Source organism: Mustela erminea, chromosome 10 (assembly GCF_009829155.1).
Source record: "Mustela erminea isolate mMusErm1 chromosome 10, mMusErm1.Pri, whole genome shotgun sequence".
NCBI lineage: Eukaryota > Metazoa > Chordata > Mammalia > Carnivora > Mustelidae > Mustela > Mustela erminea.
Window position 1 is genome coordinate 69,556,104 of NC_045623.1, and position 19,775 is coordinate 69,575,878.

The following is a 19,775-nucleotide window of genomic DNA, read 5'->3' on the forward strand; positions in this document are numbered from 1 at the left end:
GTCGCATTTCCAGAGCATTAACTTCTATCCATTTATATAATTCTCTTTTCTCTGATAGAGCTAAGCCTGTTCTAAATGTTAGTATAGTAAATGTCTATCCAAGATGGCACCATTGGAAACTCCTCTAACATACATAGGAAAGTTAAAGATTCATATGTCAAACTAGAGCTTTATTTCAAGTGAATTGAAATCTTGTTTTACAGTTGACTTTCTCAGGCCCTTTCCTTCATTTTGTGATTTTTTACTGTTTCACCAATTTGATACTTGTCATAATTTTTTTGTGATCATACTGTTACTATATTTATCACACTGCAGTTAATATAGAAGAGATCCTGTAATCATTATGCAGGAAAAAATTATCAAAACTGAGGCTTACAGAAGGGAGGAAGGTGGGGGGGTGGGGTAACCAGGTGATGGGTATTCAGGAGGGCACGTGTTATGATGAGCACTGGGTGTTATATGCAACTAATGAATCGTTGAACACAACATCAAAAACTAGTGATGTACTATATGTTGGCTAATTGACTATAATAAAAAATTATATTTAGGTAAAACCAATTATGAGTGAGATAGTGACATTGTTGATTCTCTTATTCACAATTTTGTAAAAATTGCATTTCATAAACATTAAAGTTATAGTTTACATATGTTAAATTCAAATTATGCTGTTGCCATTTGTTTCTAGTATTTTTGGTATTCTGTTATCAAAAGCACCTTAGAGGTGCCTGGCTGGCTCAGTGGGTTAAAGCCTCTGCCTTCGGCTCAGGTCATGGTCCCAGGGTCCTGGGATCGAGCCCCACATCGGCCTCTTGGCTCTGCAGGGAGCCTGCTTCCTCCTCTCTCTCTGCCTGCCTCTCTGCCTTCTTGTGATCTCTGTCTGTCAAATAAATAAATAAAATCTTAAAAAAAAAAAAAAAAAAGCCTGCCTTCGGCTCAGGTCATGATCCCAGGGTCCTGGGATCAAGTGTGCATAGGGCTCCCTGCTCAGCGGGAAGCCTGCTTCTCCCTCTCCCACTTCCCCTGCTTGTGTTCCCTCTCTCGCTTTGTCTCTCTCTGTCAAATAAATAAATAAAATCTTCAGGAAAAAAAAAAAAAGCACTTCACATTTACATGCTTGCCTTTGCCTGATGAAAATGTGAAGTATTTCCCACTAAGAGGTATGTTTGTAATGTCTAATAATAATAACTATTATTATTATAGAATATCAGTTAAACATCAGTTCATTTCTGTTGAGTTGGGAGGTATTTCCCTTATGCTTCACATTGTAAAATGAGGGAACTTTAATAAGGTGTATTTAAGGCTGCTGTTTTTCTTGTGGGTAAAAATTTTTGTTGCTAAAAATAGGTATGCACATGGATCACTTTGCTTAGAATTTGAAATTTCAGGGGCGCCTGGGTGGCTCAGTGGGTTAAAGCCTCTGCCTTCGGCTCGGGTCATGATCCCAGGATCCTGGGATCGAGTCCCACATCGGGCTCTCAGCTCAGCGGGGAGCCTGCTTCCTCCTCTCTCTCTGCCTGACTCTGCCTACTTGTGATCTCTGTCAAATAAATAAATAAAATCTTTAAAAAAAAAAAAGAATTTGAAATTTCAGAAATATAGTAAAATATCTTATGAGTCCTAATTTCTATTGGTAATTGTACTTTCAGATATCGTAACCAGTGTTTGCATATAATGAATGGAGCAATATGTGGAACATGATTCTAAAAGTAATATATTAACATGCTTATGTGTCATAAATTTAAATGAATGTCAATTTCTTCAAATTAGTTACCTTTGTTATTGATATATATATATCCTCTGTTGCTCAAAAGTTATTCTAGATTTCTGGGAACTGGCTTTAGAGATGATGATGCTTTTTAAAATTTTTCTTTTTGAATGACCTCATGTATGACCAATCTTTGTCCCATGAAGGGGAGAAATTGATTTGTTGAAACTGCCAAAAGTAATTGGAAGCCAGATGTTGCAAGGCAGGTCGTTATTCAATCTGGGTAGTCAAATTTTTGGTTATTCTCTCTTTGCTGAGCTTCTCCTCTCCCTGTAAATATATATCTGTCGTAGCATTTACCACACTCATTTGCAGTTAGTTACCTGTTTACTTGTTTTTTTCCCGTTAGACTAAGAGCACCTTAAGAACAGGAAAAGTATCAACCTCATCTCTTTATTTCTGGGCCTACCACTGAATTTGTTAAAGAGATGGTATGCTTAATGAATGACTGAATTAAAAAAGAATCTAACTTAATGAGATTATTTGCACCTGAAGGCATTCGCAAAAGTGAAGTCACTCAAGTCTTTCTGAGTATTTCGCGCATTTTAAGTATTAATTTGACATAAATAGGTACTTTTTCATGGGGGTTATGAGAGATCTCTCTGATTTGGCAATGTGAACTCTCACTTATTTATTAAAAATGAGACTGAGAATAGATAGTTTGCCCACAAAGTGTAAAATAAAATTCTGACTTTAAAATAGATTTATGGCATCCTTAATTTGTAATATCTGCCAGGTCATTTCTTGGTGTTTTCTCTGTAAATGAAGTTATAGCTGGTTTTTTAAAATTGTTTTCTAAATTTAGGGGCTGCAGTCTTACAGATTTAACCTGTTTTTCAATTGGCAATTCGTTAACTTGTGATAGCAGAAAGATCATTACACTATGGTATATGGAATCTGAGTTCTAATCTTCCTGCTACTAACAAGCTGCACAGTCATCTAGCCCTGAGTGGCTTGGTATTTCTTTTTCATTTGTTTGACTTTACATTAATAGAGAACTGCAGAAACTCGAAGTTTTTGCTGGTGAAAATATAAAATGTCTTGGAACTTTAAAGTATGCATAAAATACCCATGTCCCATTGAACCCGGTGTATACCTCTGTTGCAATACCTCAGTTCTTCTATTTTGTGTTTATTTTCCTTCTCATGGTAGGCTTCTTGAGGGTAGGATCTCAGTCATTTAATCTTCATATTTATAGTACTAAGTGTAGTATGTAGCGCCTTATAAATGATTATTGAATGAGCAAATATTTATGTGTGTCACCATCCAGTAGTTGAAAAGAAATTGGGAAACCTGGATTCTAATATCTGATATTTTGTTTTCTTAGCTATATTAGTTTGGGTAATTCATTTAGCTGCTCTGGGTCTGGGTCATTTATGAAAGATAGGAAATGGTTTCAGAGGAGTTTCCTGCTTCTAAAATTTGGTCATTACATGTGAATTTAGAAATTTATATGTGCTTCAGCTGAACCTTGTGTGTGAGGTTGGGGTGGCAGAGAGAGAACTAGTCAATAGGTAGTCACCATGTATGTAAATATGTATATATGTCCTGTGGAATGTAAATATCTCTTTAATATTTAAGGCGTTAAGAGGTTCAAGGTTGAAATAGAGGTCTTTCTTGCCATGGTGTTTGAATTTCTAGAATTGAGATTTTTAATTTTTATCTTAAAGTAGACTTTAACCTTGGGACGCCTGGGTGGCTCAGTTGGTTAAGCAGCTGCCTTCAGCTCAGGTCATGATCCCAGCGTCCTGGGATCAAGTCCCACATCGGGCTCCTTGCTCAGCAGGGAGCCTGCTTCTCCCTCTGCCTCTGCCTGCCATTCTGTCTGCCTGTGCTCGCTCTCTCTCTCTCTGATAAATAAATAAAATCTAAAGAAAGAAAAAAAAAAAAAAGAAAAAAAAAAGTAGACTTTAACCTTGAATACATAGGATCTAACAAGACTTTAAAGGTTAATTCCATTAACATAACAAGTCTTTCTAATATGTAAGATTTTTTACGTATTGAGATACATAAAAGTAAATGGTATCAATTTAAAGTCATTAGTTTCACTTGTGGTAAGTGAATTAAAATTCTATGAGCATAGCAAGGCTATAAAGATAACTACCATAAGGATATACCTATAGATCAATGGAACAGAACTGGAAGTCCAGAAATAAATCCCTTACACTCAAGGTCAGTGAATTTTCAGCAAGTTTGTCATGACAATTAAACATGGAAAGAATAGTGTTTTCAACATATGGTACTGGGACAACTGGATATCTATATGCAAAATGAAATTGGACTACTCTTTCACATCATATGTAAAAATTAATCAACTGGATCAAAGACCTAAATAAAAAAGCTAAAACTGTAAAACTCTTAGAAGAAAACATAGGAATAAATCTTTGTGACCTTGGGTTAGATGATGGTTTCTTTAGATATGACATCAAAAAGACAAACAACAAAAGGAAAAATAGGTAAATTGGACTTCATCAAATTAAAAAACTTTTATGCCTTAAAGGATACCATCAGTGAAGTAAAGAAAGTACTCACAGAATGGAGGAACATATTTCCAAATCACTTATTGATAAGAGACTTATATCTGGAATATAAAGAACTATCATAACTTAATAATGAAAAGACAAATAACCTAATTTAAAAATGGGAAAAGGGGGGCAACTGGGTAGGTCATTGGGTTAAAGCCTCTGCTTTGGGCTCAGGTCATGATCCCAGGGTCCTAGGATCGAGCCCTGCATGGGGGGGGGCGCATGTGTCTCTGCTCAGCAGGAGGCCTGCTTCTCTTTCTCTCTCTGCCTACCTCTCTGCCTGCTTGTGATCTCTGTCTGTCAAATAAATAAATAGAATCTTCAAAAAGAAATGGGAAAAGGATTTAAATGGATATTTCTCAAAGGAAGATATGCAGTGAGTATGCACATGAAAAGTTGTCCAACATCTTTAGTCATTAGAAAATTGCAAACCAAAACCAGAATGAAAAAGCATTTCATATCACTTGGATGGCTAGAATGAAAAAGATGACAGTAACAAGTGTTGATTAGATGTTGAGAAGTTGGAACCCTCAGATATTGCTGGTTGGAATGCAAAATGATGGAGTAGTTGTGGAAGACAGTTTGTCAGTTCCTCAGAAAGCTAAACAAAGAGTTACCATATGACCCAGTAATTCCACTCCTATACATAAACCAAAAGAATTGAAAACATGTTCGCACAAAAATGTGTACGTGAATGTTCACCGCAGCACTATTCTTAGTAGACAAAATATAAAAACAATCTAAATGTCCATCAACATATCTGATGTATGAAAAAATAACATATGGTATATCCATAAGTAGAATATTATTCAGTCATAAAAAGGAATATAGTACTGATATATACTACAGCATAGATGAATCTTAAAAAAAAATTATGCTAAGTGAAAGAAGTGTCTTTTGTGTCTACAAAAGGCCACATATTATATGATTCCGCTTATATGAAATCCCTAGAATGATCAAATGTGTAGAGACAAAAGATAGATTGCTGGGCAGTAAAATTACTCTGTACCACAGTGGTGGATACATGTTATTATAAATTTATTCAAGCCCATAGAATGTATAATACCAAGAGTGAATCCCAATATAAATCATGGAGTTAGGGTGATAATATGTCAATCAATGTAGGTTAATCATTTGTAATAAATAATACTACTTTGGTGGGGATATTGCTAATGGAGAAGGCCTGCATTTGTGGCGGCAGAGGATATATGAGAAACCTCTGTACCTTCTGCTGAAATTTACTGTGAGCCTGAAACTGTGCTAAAAAATAAGGCCTATTTAAAAAAATTTAAAAGTATGTTACACTTAGCCAGGAACAACATGGGTGAGGGAAAGGTGTGTGGGTAGTGGCTACTAATGAGTACAGAGTTTTATTTCTTGTTTTGCTTTGTTTTTTTTTTTTTTTTTACATAACCCACTAGTTATGCAATACAATGCATTTAAGATATTAAATATCTTCAAATAATTGTTTATTTACATGTTTTATAAACAAAGTTTTACATGAGAGCTATAATGTAATTTAAATACAGCACAAGATTTCATGTGTATTCTGAATATTCAATAAATTGAGAAAGTCGATTTAAATCTTCTTGTTTATATGTGTACAAATCTGTTTTTCTGCATATATCTCCCCCTACTTAAACTCATTTTTAGAATTCTAAAATAATAAAACAAAAGGTATACACAGCTTTGCAAAAAATATCTGAATTTGCCATATGTATGATTTTTCTGTTTTTCATGGTAAAATTTACATAACAAAAAATTTACCATTTTAACCATATTTAGTGTACAGTTCAGTTGAATCAGATACAGTCACACTATTGTATAACCATCACTGCTATTCATCTCCAGAAACTTTTTCATCTTCCCAGTGTGTTACTCCATAACCATTAGACAGTAACTCCCCAATTCTCTCTCCCTCTCTGCCTTGGCAACTATCATTTTACTTTCTGTCTCTATGAATTTGACTACCGTAGTAGGTACCTTACGTAAATGGATTAGTATTTGTCCTTTTGTGACTGGCTTATTTCAGTATGCCTTCATGTCATAGCATTTTTCAGAATTTATTTTTTAGGACTGAATAATATTTCATAGTGTGTACCACACTTAGTTTATCCATTAACTTGTTGATGGGGCATTCTGGTTGCTTATACCTTTTGGCTATTGTAAATAATGTTGCTCTGAACATGGGTATACAAATACCTAATCACAGTTGCTACAACATTTCACTTTTCCCACCAGCATATGTAAGAGTTCTGATTTCTCCACATCCTCACCAACATTTGTTGTTTTCTGTCTTTTGGATAATATCCATTCTAGTGGATATAAAATGGTATTTCATTGTGGTTTTAGTTTGCATTTTCCTAATTACTCCTGATGTAACATCAGTTAATGTACTTATTGCTCATTTTATATCTTCTTTGAAGAAATGTCCATTCAGGTCCTTTTCCCACTTGGGATATTTTTTATGGAGTGATAAAAACATTCTGGAATTTATTGGTGGTGATGGTTGCACAAGTTTGTGAATGTGCCAACAACCACTGAATTGTACACATAAAAATAATAAAAAATAAACTAAACCAAAAAATGGGTATGGAGAACTGAGAATTTATAAGAGAACTACAACTACAAATTGGATAATTGTACCAAAAAAGAAGATTAAAGACTTTGGGGATGATGCCACCAGGATAAATTATATAAAAATACCAAGTTTCAATTTGCTAATGTTTACCAAGAATTTAAATAACTCTTTTTTTTTTAAAGATTTTATTTATTTATCAGATAGAGATCACAAGTAGGCAGAGAGGCAGGCAGAGAGCGAGGGGGAACAGGCTCCCAGCTGAGCGGAGAGCCTGATGCGGGGCTCGATCCCAGGACCCTGAGATTTTGACCTGAGCCGAAGGCAGAGGCTTTAACCACTGAGCCACCCAGGCACCCCTAAAGAACTCTTTTTGAGATGGTAACCAGATATCTTCTTTTTCTATTGAAGTTAAACCAAGAGAAAATGAACTTTGTAATGTTGGTGAGAATTTTTTTGAGTTTGACATTATTAAGCTTTGGAGAGTTGGATGGAATCACATAAGAATTTTTGTTAAATATTTAAAAGGGGACAGATTCTTACTTAGTTTCTGACTATTTGATGGTTAAGTCTATTGAACAAGTAGCAAGTAAGTCTATTGAGTAACATTCCAGTGGATTATTACCAACTTTTGTGTATGGTGGTAACGTGGACACAAAAGCTATTAAAGGGTACTGATGATATCATCATACAGAGTTTCTGTGACTGGTGCTTTTTTGGGTAGTGCTTCCATTAGTTTGTTCTGTTACTGTGAATGTAATAGAAGCATATTTGAGCGTGGAATAAATACTTTGTATGAGAATAAAGATATTAATTAGTCTGTTAGAAAAACATATTCTCTGTGAGGAAATTATCATCTATCTATAATGTAGTGGAGATCCACTAAAAGAGGGAATGGCTTTTATTTCACAGTAATGTGAATAAGTAATAAGAAATGTGAATGAGTTTCTACAGAGACTCTTGCAGTCAGTGATATTCTAGTTGTTGACCTTAAAGTTGCTGATTATGTCACTTAGAGGAGGAAGTCATATTGGGTTAGTGTTTTATACTTTTCAACTTCCTTTCCCTGCCTTACTGCATTTGATTCTTATAGTATCTGCTAGTGTCAGGCCTGCTGCATACAGCTGTGCAGGTTGAAATTGGAACTGAAACTGTGAAAAACAATGATTTTGATGAGGATATGAATGTAGGACTTGATGAATATAGTCACTCTTCTTTTTTTTTTAACTTTTTAATTTTTTTATTAACATATAATGTATTATTAGCCCCAGAGGTACAGGTGTAGTCACTCTTCTATATAAATAGAGGTACTGAGGTACCTGGCTGGCTCAGTCGGTGGAGCATGTGACTCTTGATCTTGAGGTTGTGGGTTTGAGCTCTATGTTGGCGGTAGAGATTACTTTAAGAAATAAAATCTTTGATAGATGGATGGATGTGCTGATGCAGATTATAGGTAAGTGGTATAAGAGTGCCCAATAAAGTCATTGTTTTTTCCCATTATATGATTTATAGTACCTTCGTTTATTTCATTTCCTAAATCTTTAATCCATTCACATTATCTCTATTGAAAAATAGCCTACCTCACCATCCTTCTGTCTCACTATATCAACTCTTTCCTTATCTGTAAGATTAGTGGTGGTGATACTGTGTGCCTAATAGGTATTATTTTATTATGTGAAAGTGAGACAATAAATAAAGTGAGACAAATTTTAGTGACTAAAATACTTTTTATAGGAACTATTCTTCTTTCCATGTACCTCAGATTTGACTAAGTGACATTACTTGTCTCTGAATGTGCCTCACTATTTTTAAAATTTCTTTTTCTTCAACTTGGCTTCTCCTCACACTGTTAAAAACCCCCTCTCCCTTATATATCTTTCAGGAAGACCATATGCAGCTGATACATCCTTCAGGAAGTCTTCTACAATCCTTTTTCCTCTTATAAATGTCAACTCTCCTTACCTCTTTGTTTTGCCCTTATATGCCATGAAGTGATTTGTGCCTCATACACTCGTTTATATACTTGTCCTAGCTCATCGTTCAGCTCTTTGGGTGGGGGGAGGGCTATGTCCTATTGATGTTTATGTTCTCTACAGAACTGAACAGAATGCTTTAAGAATAGTAGGGGGGAAATATAGAAGAAAAAGCACTTGTTGAAATTGAGTTCCATTCATCTCTTCCAATCATAGCACTTGACATATGCCTCTGTTATAGCACTTTTTGGTGTTAACGGCAAAAATTTGATTGGAGTCATTAGTTGTGCTAGAGCTAACTCCTATCAAGAAAACTCCATTAGTTGTGCTAGAGCTAACTCCTCCAAGAAAGCTGATTGCTAGGTATTCAGGAATTTTGTGAACCTGATAAACTGTTGATAGTTTGAAATTGGCCACGGTTGGGAGTATTTATGCCATGTAAATTGGCAAACTCTTCAAATCATGGCTTTTTATTTTGGGAGAACCAATTTACCAGCCATCACTAGTTGTGTGTCTCTAACCCACAGTAGTTTGTGAATTCCTTCAGATTCATTTCTTCCTCAGTGCCTGCCCTATGATAGGAATACTTTGCAGAATTAATGAAAAAAATAACTGATTAAGTATATCAGCTGCCTTATTCCTCTACTCTCTGACTTTTGTTGGCAGAGACTGAATTTCAGAGTCTGGTGTGTTTTTTAAGACCAAGATCAGAAATGGCCCATTGTCATGGTATGCACTTTTCTTTCTCCTTCAGAGTTTGAACCAAAAAAGGTGTCTGTTGGAAATCAAGGCTATTAAACACAGATGTTTCAATAGCACAGTAAGGATGGCATTTCTGTCCATTATCACCTTGTTAAGCTACTCCTGCTATGACTTTGCTGCCTACTAAGTTTTTGGCATTCATTGCTTAACTGACTGACTCACCTTTCAATTTCCAAGTTGGAAGCCAACAGTGTGAACCATCTCAAATTAGCTGAAAGATTTCCTTTCACATTATAAGAGGTAACTGATTAATTCTCTCTAGTCATAGATTATATCAATACTGACAAATGTAAATACAATGTCTTGTACCTTCAAATATTACTAAAAATTATTGTATTAAAACAACTCAAACTATTTTTTCATTAATGTTTCTGTTAGTTTTATTAAAAGTAGCATTTATATAAAATGAAATTTAGAGGTAATATTAAGAATCATCTGGATTTTTAAAAATTTTTTCTAAAATATCTTCCATAATCATGATACATGTAAGTTTAAAAATACTGCTGTGCTTTCTGGCCATTCCATGTGCCATCTATTGCAATCTAAACTCAGAACCATTTTAAATTTCCTTTAAATTTTGAAGAAAATAAACATTATACTCACATCTCAACACTAAGTATTAAAAGAATAGAAAGAGCAGATTTCTGAAGTTCTCAGTTTTATGTTCTATACACTACATTTATGTGCTTACAGTACTTTTAAATCCCTTTCAAAAGGCTGAGATGAGAGTGCCCCGCTGGCTCAGTCTTGATCTTGGAGTCATGAATTTAGGTCCCACAATGAACATAGAGCTTACTTAAAAAAAAAAAAAAAAAGTAAAAAGAAAAAGAAGTGGGGGGTGGTGGTGCTGAGATGTACCAGTATGTATTGAATAGGTAGCAGGTTCATTCTTGTAACCAAGGAGGTAAGTAGGCTAATCACCAATATAATTTTTTTTTATTTCTGAAGTTCTACTCTCACTTTACACAATAGGTTAAATATTTTCTGCTAAAATTGAGACAGAAAATGACATTACACAACATGCATATTTGTTGGTTTTATTGAAAGTGCGAAAAATTTCAAACAGTTCTAATTAGGTGCAAGTGCACTTTATCTCTAGAGGTACATCTTTCAGTATCAGCTACTCAGTTGCACGTTGAAATTCTGTGCTGTTTGGAATTCGTGCATTGCATATACTACAGATGTTTGATTCAAGAATAATAATAATGGTGGGGTGACATTTTAATAAGAGATAGAAGCTATTCAGAAAAATGGGAGATTCCTGTTTGGGTTAAAAATTTATAGTGTGCTAGTATTTGTTCTCAAGTGTGTGTGTGTTCCAGAATACTTTTGGATCATTTCCAGAGATTAATGGGCATTTGAAATTTATAATCAAAACATGAAAAGAATAACTACTTTTTATATTTCAGACAAAGTTAAGGTCATCACAAATTTTGGTAGAAATGAAGCAGCAACTAACTTTATTTTATAAGAATAATTAGAATTCTGAATATAGTGTCTGTAATCTATATTACATGATCATAAACAGTTTATATCTATAAAAGGAGCTGTTCAGGTCATCATACAGAATAATTTCCAGTAGACTCTGCATATAATTGGTTCATATAAATTCTATGTTTAGGCGTTCTAACTATGAGAATGGGAAAACCAGAAGTATTTTGATCTGCACATCTTGTAGAGGGATAGAAATTCCCTCAAAATTCTGATTATGTGTGAGAGATTCTTGTTATGGAAAATACTGCATTAAGTAATTGTTTTTACCAGATGACCCTATAGGTTACTTTTGGCTCTAAAGTTCTTGGAATCTGTGATGGATTTCTGAAGTGTTTCCTTAATAAAATGACAGAGCATTATAAATTCTGCTTAAGGTGTCTTTTCTATGAAATGAATTCTATTCAAAGGATAATAAGAAACAAACTTTAAAAATTATAATTAATATTTATTGATAAAACAAATAGTAACACTTGGATAATAGTTTTACAAAACATTAATTAGATGTTCCTGTTGTCATACACTATCAGAGCTTAACATTTCTTCAACTTAGAAAACATTATTTTAATCTTTTAAGATCCTCTAAATAAAAAAAAATAAGATCTAAGTCTGTATCATAATTAATTAAAAATGAAACAAAAATGATTTCTTTTGGTGAGCACCTACTATGTATATTAGGTACATCATAGTGAAAGTGGTTTTCCTTTTTAGCTAGATTTTTTCCTCAAAGCAAAATATTACTTACTATGAATCAAAGGTATAAGTTTTAGGTTCTAGGATTTATTCATGCTTAGGTCATTTACCAGAAATGGTATATATTGTCAGGCTGTATGGTGTTGTTATTAGATATATTACCTGTTATTAGATATATGGTTAAGACTGTGCTTAAATGCTTGTACAGAAACTATTCTGTTTTTTAGTATTTGTATTTAGAATATCTGTGACATACAGTTACATGTGGAAATATATAGTAATTACCAATATTTTTATTTTGCTTATTGTGTTTCACATTTTAACTGCACAATTTATGATTTTATTAGTCAGTAAAATTGCGTTTTAGGTAATACTAATTGAAATATAACTGATAGAAATAAGATAGAATTTACTGAGAATTATCACTTTGCCTCAAGTGCGTAAGGCTCTTGCCTCCCTCTCACTCTACTCTTCTGTCTGGAAAATCTTTTGTGTGATTGGCTCCTCACTCTTCAGGTCTCAGCTTCAGTGTCATCCTAGAAAGATCTTCTCTGCCACCATTTCCCCAATCTAACTAGGTCTTCACTACTTTGTTAGTTTCCATTGTTAAGCTCAGTTTATTTCCGTTATAGGACAGATCATAAGTTGTGATTATGTGTTTGCTTACTTGCCTTTCCCATTAGACTACATGCTTCATGGAAGTAAAAGTAAGTCTGTCTAACTCCCCAGCATAACCCAAACACCTAGTTCAATAACTACAACAAAATTTTGCTGCCTCTAAGAAAGTTGTCCACTCAAACTCTCTATCTTTGTGAGGAGGCACTATATACTAGATCTACCACTTACTAAATTTGATCCTGTGAAGTTACTCAGTCTCTCCATTCCTCAGTTTCCTTGTCTCTGCAAAGATTACATATTTCAGGGGTTTGTTATGAAAAATTAACTTTATTAGGGCATTTAGAGTTCTTAACACAATGGTTAATAATAAGCAGTGAATATAGGTTTTTAATATTTTAAGATGTATTAAGGTCTGGATTGCATGGAAAAAAATTTTTTTTTTTTTTGACAAAGAGATAGAGAGAGAGAGTATAGTAGGCAGAGTAGGAGACAGAGGGAGCGGGAGAAGCAGGCTTTCTGCTAAGCAGGGAGCCCAATGCAGGGCTCAATCCTAGAACCCTGAGATCATGACCTGAGCCGAAGGCAGCCGCTTAGTGGACTGAGCCACCCAGGTGCCCCATGAAAATTGCTTATCATTGTGTCTAATGCTCTCTTTTTTGTTGTAAGCTTCAGGAGGAATGTAGTAGGTATGTTTTACTTGTCTGTACTACTGCATGTCTGCAGTATTCTATAGCAAGTTAGGGTCTAGTTCAACATCCATTAGATACTTAATTCCATATCCTAAATATCTACAGAGTAATAAAAATTGTTCTCTTCATGTCTGAGTATTGCTATAAACCAAAAACAGACAACCTCACCTTTATTCCTCCTATTTACCATAAGCTCCAACCACTCAGAGCTGCTCTGCATTCTTAGACACGCACCCTTGCAACTTCTTGTACCTTTCCTTGTTCATGCTCTCTTCTGCTCTGTTTTTACATTCCATGTCCATATCTAGAAAGTTTTTAAGGTCTGTGCTCAAAGATGCCACCTCTGTAAAGCTTTGTTTAATCTTCCATAGAGAGAGAACATCTTTCCTCTTAGCTCTTTGTTTATGACTTTTTGGATACCTAATAATGTAATATTTTACATTCGACTCATTGTATAAAGCTCTTCCTATGTAAAAGAAATACAGACTTCTATGTTCAGCAAATATTCATGGCACTCTTACCATTTGCTAAGTACCATGCTAATAGCTTATACCACAAGGATAATTTGCATGTGGACGTCTAAGGAAATAAACCCATATGTATTAAAGATAATTTAGTGCTGTAACAGAAGTCTATTGAAGATTGTACAGACTGAGATTAGCTTTGCCTATATGATTTAAAAAGGCCTTCTCTGGTGGTAATATTTAAAAATGGGTAAGAATATTCCCAGCAGACAAGAGGAAGAGCACAGAAGCATGAAAGTAACTGTTTTAAGGAAATACCATTTTTCTGATATATCTAGAAAAAAAGATTCCTTTTATTTTCCAGATCTGTTGGGGTCTACCCAGTATAGTACTTGACATATAATGAATTTTTAATGTTTGAATAATGAATAAAGTACAAGTGGTATGTCTGTCACAAGCCAGCATAAACTGCTGTCTATCTTTTGCTTCCCTTTTATTTTTAACTCTTTATTTTCAGTCAGTATCTTACCAAGTTGATATAGTGGCTAGTACATAAAGTTTCGAGTCTGGTCTACAAGTTTAGTAACTTTAGTGAAATCTGCCTCTCTCATTGTTACAGTAGAATTTCTGCTGCTGATTTAACAGGCTCAGCTTGGGTCACATATTCATCTTTAAGCAAATAACTTGGCCAGTGAGAGGATAATTACTTCTTAATTTGGAGAAGTAAGTGGGGGCCAAGTCATTCTAGGTGCAGTGGGATGCTTTCAGAGGTTTCAAAAAGAAAAATTACATGATCTAGTTGTGTTTTTTAAAATACTGTTTTTGAACATTTTGAGGAACCTCCATGCTGTTTTCCAGAGTGGCTGCACCAGCTTGCATTCCCACCAACAGTGTAGGAGGGTTCCCCTTTCTCCGCATCCTCGCCAACATCTGTCATTTCCTGACTTGTTGATTTTAGCCATTCTGACGGGTGTGAGGTGATAGCTCATTGTGGTTTTGATTTGTATTTCCCTGATGCCAAGTGATATGGAGCGCTTTTTCATGTGTCTGTTGGCCATCTGGATGTCTTCTTTGCAGAAATGTCTGTTCATGTTCTCTGCCCATTTCTTGATTGGATTATTTGTTCTTTGGGTGTTGAGTTTGCTAAGTTCTTTATAGATTTTGGACACTAGTCCTTTATCTGATATGTCGTTTGCAAATATCTTCTCCCATTCTGTCAGTTGTCTTTTGATTTTGTTAACTGTTTCCTTTGCTGTGCAAAAGCTTTTGATCTTGACGAAATCCCAATAGTTCATTTTTGCCCTTGCTTACCTTGCCTTTGGCGATGTTCCTAGGAAGATGTTGCTGCCCTATGACCCAGCAATCGCACTACTGGGTATTTACCCTAAAGATACAAACGTAGTGATCCAAAGGGGCACGTGCACCCGAATGTTTATAGCAGCAATGTCCACAATAGCCAAACTATGGAAAGAACTGAGATGTCCATCAACAGATGAATGGATCAAGAAGATGTGGTATATATACACAATGGAATACTATGCAGCCATCAAAAGAAATGAAATCTTGCCATTTGCGACAACATGGATGGAACTAGAGCGTATCATGCCTAGTGAAATAAGTCAAGCAGAGAAAGACAACTAATATGAGGAAGTGGTGATGCAGCATGGGGGCTTAAGTGGGTAGAAGAAGAATCAATGAAACAAGATGGAATTGGGAGGGAGACAAACCATAAGTGACTCTTAATCTCACAAAACAAACTGAGGGTTGCTGGGGGGAGGGGGGTTGGGAGAAGGGGGTGGGATTATGGACATTGAGGAGGGTATGTGCTTTGGTAAACCTGGTGATTCACAGACCTGTACCCCTGGGGATAAAAATATATGTTTATAAAAAATAAAATAAAATACTGTTTTTGGTGCTATGTGTAGAATGGATTGCAGAAGGAAAAGTGAAAGCACCTAGACTTTTGAGGTAGTTATGGTACTTGTCCAGGTGAGAGACAGTGATAGTCTTGTTTTGGTTATGAATTAAAAGGAGTGAACAGTGAGATTAAGGGGAAAATGAAAGATGATTCCTAAATTTTTGACTTGAGTAACTGAATGGTAGTGCCATTTATTAAAATAGGGAGAACTGAGTATGAGAACAGTTTAATTTTATATTACATTTTTCATTGTTAAATATCTGCATAGAGAAGCAAGTATATCAATTGGGCAAGTCCTTGGGTGTCATTTTTCTCTGTAAAGTGGAAATAATGCTATCTAATAGGGGTACTGAGGCATATGTTTATGAATGAATGATGTTGAAATTAAAAACTACAGTGTTTTTAAAAAAGGAACTGTCTTCCTTTCCCTCAGTAATTTTGTTGCACATTTAGCAGTTACAAAACAAGGTACTGTGTGTTGATGATCATGTTTGGTAGATAAAGGATCTGGCATAGGAGAATATATTTTTTTAAAAAGTGACTAGTTTTACTTTATCAGATTGTCCACTTCTTGCCTTCTTCTTTGTGTTTTTGTCCTAAAAATGATGTTTTATGAAATGTGTAAGATAAAGGAAAAAGGGATTCCCTATAGTACCCTGGTCAAATACTAATGAACGTGCCTTCAGATATATGCTTGATGTTGCCTGACCCATGAGTTAAATAACAAATGACAATTGTGGTTTCTGTTGTGTACAGTTGCCTGGTTACTCAGTCCCTATACACTAGCCTATGAGGCTAATGCTTTTTGTACTTATGAGAAATTAGGGATATTCCTGATGCACTTTTTAGATTTTGTATTGTGGGGTATCTTAAGGGTGGCACAGGTGGGATTAAACCTGTCTGGAACAGGGTAAGGGCCTGACATCAAGTGTTAATTTTGAATGTGTAGTGATTATATCAAATAGTCTTAAAATTATCCCCAAAACACAATTATTTTCCTTTCGTAGCTTACATATCTGGCCTAGATATGCTTCACAATTCCTACTTTTCAATACTTAGTCATATGAAATAAAATGAAGAAATTATTTTGTACACTAAGGTTGACATTGAAAAGTGTAAGAATGTCCTATCATAGTGTTAGTTACTATTTTTTAATTACTCAGGAAGTACATAAATAACATTTTCATTGTAAATGGCCAATGAACTCAGAAGTCTTAAAAAATACAAATGGACACCCCTCTTTGTGAGTCACATGGATTTCTCTAAGATAGCTAACCAGAAAGGGAATGACTGGGCTGAAGGATACATTCATTTCATTTTGATAGATATTGCCAAATTGACCCCTTCAAAAAAGATTTACCTTCTACTTCATGAGCATGCGTATTACACCAGCAACAGATTATGTCAATATTTTTAGTTATTTCCTTTGAAAGGTGTGAATGGTATTTTTTTAATTTGCATTTTCTTAATTACTAGTGAAATTAAGCATTTTTCTATGTGTATTGGTTTATCTTGATGATATTACAGTTTCCAAACCAAGTTACTTTGGTATTTATTGAATTACAAAGTGATTAGTTAATGTGCACATAGTAATGGTTGAACTATAACAATGCTGAAACACTTGATTCATGTTGTTAGTTTTACTATAGACAAAGTATATATTATGGTGTATAATTTATTGCCTTTTCATGTATATCACAGTGGACATAAATATAGAGACCACTTATGATGATGATGATGTGACCTTGGTTAAGTTACATATTCTCTCAGTGCCTTAGATGTCTCATGTACAGATAAATGGATAAAGAAAATATGATTTAGACACACAGTGCAATACTATTCAGCCTTAAAAAAGGAAATCTTACCATTTGCAACAACATGAATGAAATTAGAAGACATTATGCTAAGTGAAATAGACACAGAAGGTCAGTTACTATGTGATATCACTTGGGAGTAATCTAAAATAATCAAATTCATAGAAGCAGAAAGTAGGATGGTGGTTGCCAGATGTTGGGGGGAGAGAGGAAATGGAAAATTATTAGAGAGAGAAAATCATCAGTTATACGAGATGAGTAAGTCATAGAGATGTATTGCAAAGCATAGTGGCTATAGTTACTAGTACTGTATTGTATACTTAATACTTTGCTAAAAGGGTAGATGTTAAGTGTTATTATCACCAAATAATAGTAATAATAATGATGAGAATAAAATAAAAAGGTTAGAAGGAAAGTTTTGGAGATGAGGGATATGTTTATGGCTTAGACTGTATGGATGGTTTCACAGGTGTATACTTACCTCCAGTTCATCAAGTTGTTTACATTAAATATGTACAGCTTTTTTTTTTATTTTAGTCATATCTGAATGAATTTTTAAAAGATACGTATTTATTTATTAGGGGGAGTGAGAAGAGCAAAGGGGGAGGGACAGGGAGAAAGAATCTGAAGCAGACTCCACATTGAGCACGGACCCTGCCATGGGGCTCAATCCCACAACCGCAAGGTCATGGACTGAGGTGAAACTAAGAGTTGGACTCTTAACTGACTGAGCCACCCACAGGTGCCCCTAAAATGGTTTTTAAAAAAAGAGAATTTATGAAAATTGTTAATATCTGTAAAAGTGCTTAGACTAGTGCTTGGCCATAGTAAGTGGTATTTGAATGTCTACTAAATTAATCAAATTAATAAATTCATTGCATATTGAGTAAATTCAGTACTTTAACCCACTAGGATCTCAGCATTTTTAATAAAACTTCATGATACAAAAATGTACTACAGCTCAAGTGGTAATGTCTAAAGCTTACATCTTGAATATGTGCTGTATAAGTGGTTGCCAGGGCAATTATTAAATGGAAAAGAATATCTAAAATTTTCTCTATTTTATTAAAGGAGTTGGGTGCAAAAGTATTAGTTTTATATTTCAAATATTCCATATGACTTATCTTCAGAAACTAAGACTTTTATTTGAAGCAATGAATACTGTGATATGGTAGGGAAAAACCCACAGATATTTGAAGTTGGAAAGAGTAGGGTTCAAATCCACCTCTAGCACATAATAAAACCCTTTCTGTATCCACAGGATTGATGTGAAAATGAACTCTAGTAACATATGGGAAGTGTGTAGACCAGTGCCCTGGCATTCAGTAAATGGTAGCTGCAGTCGTTTATAATTATCTCTTCTCTTTGCACTCCTAATAACTTTGCTGTTATCTTTATCATAATAATTATCACATTGAACCATGAATATTTGTTTCTGTAACCATCACAGGGCTGTGACTTCTTTGAAGGCAAGAATATTGTGTCTTTTTTTTTTTTTTTTTTTTTTTTAACCTTTGTATCTATCTGTCCTGCAAACTGGCCAACTGCAAATCTGGCTATCAGTTTTGATGTGAGAGTGTTTTAAATTTGAGCTGGTTGCTCAACATTTAAAAGTCAGGAGGCGGCCTCACATTAAACACACACACACACACACACACACACACACACACACACACACATACACACCCCAAAACAGGATTCCTGGTTTCTGGCTTCTCTTCAATGAATGAGAAAATTCTGGCAACATTGAACCCCAGATTTTCCATAGCAGCAATCAGCTGTTCTGGAGTAGCAGCCACCTCAATGGATGAAATATGCTCCCCAGTTTGCCATAGTCCCCAGCACCCCAGTACTGTTTCCTTAAAACTAAAGCTAAATGCCATTTGCCCATCACATTTCACTCATTTATATGCCTATCTGGCTGCTCTGGACACTTGGATTTGAGAAAGCTGCTGTAGTGACTATCAGACTAGAACTTTGGAAGAGCCCAAGAAGTCTTTGTTGAATGGTTAAATCAAAGAACCATAAACATACAAGTATAGAAAGTTTACCAGATTTACTTTTAAATGCAGGTGACAAGGGTTTAGCTGTGCTTTAGCAACAGCTATTCCCATCCTCTTTTTCAATTTAGAAGGTGTGGTGGTGTTGGGGTGTCAGAGAATGATGCTCTGAAATAGTTGGCTTTCATTGGATGTGATTGCCAGGCTGCCACAATTTTCAAGAATAGATATCCTCAAATTTATTAAGTACTGGCGTAATGCAGCAAAACGTGACACAAAGTAAAATATGATCAAATGCACTTGCCATTTATTTTGGAATGCATGACAATATCTATTCACTTGAGCAGAAACATACAAATAACACCCAACTGTGTTTGAAGACAGGGTATCTTTGATCAGAATCTCTGAAATATCCCTTTGAGTTTAGCTATTAGTATAATAAACTTTATTAATTTATACCTCACAGTAATTTGGGATTGATAATT

The 19,775-nt window shown here is 34.9% G+C and overlaps 1 protein-coding gene across 1 annotated transcript in view; it reads left to right on the forward strand.

Moving 5' to 3' along the window:
* The window catches only part of FAF1 (Fas associated factor 1), a 471,948-nt gene that overhangs the window by 230,084 nt on the left and 222,089 nt on the right, over positions 1-19,775 (forward strand). The window lies entirely within an intron of this gene.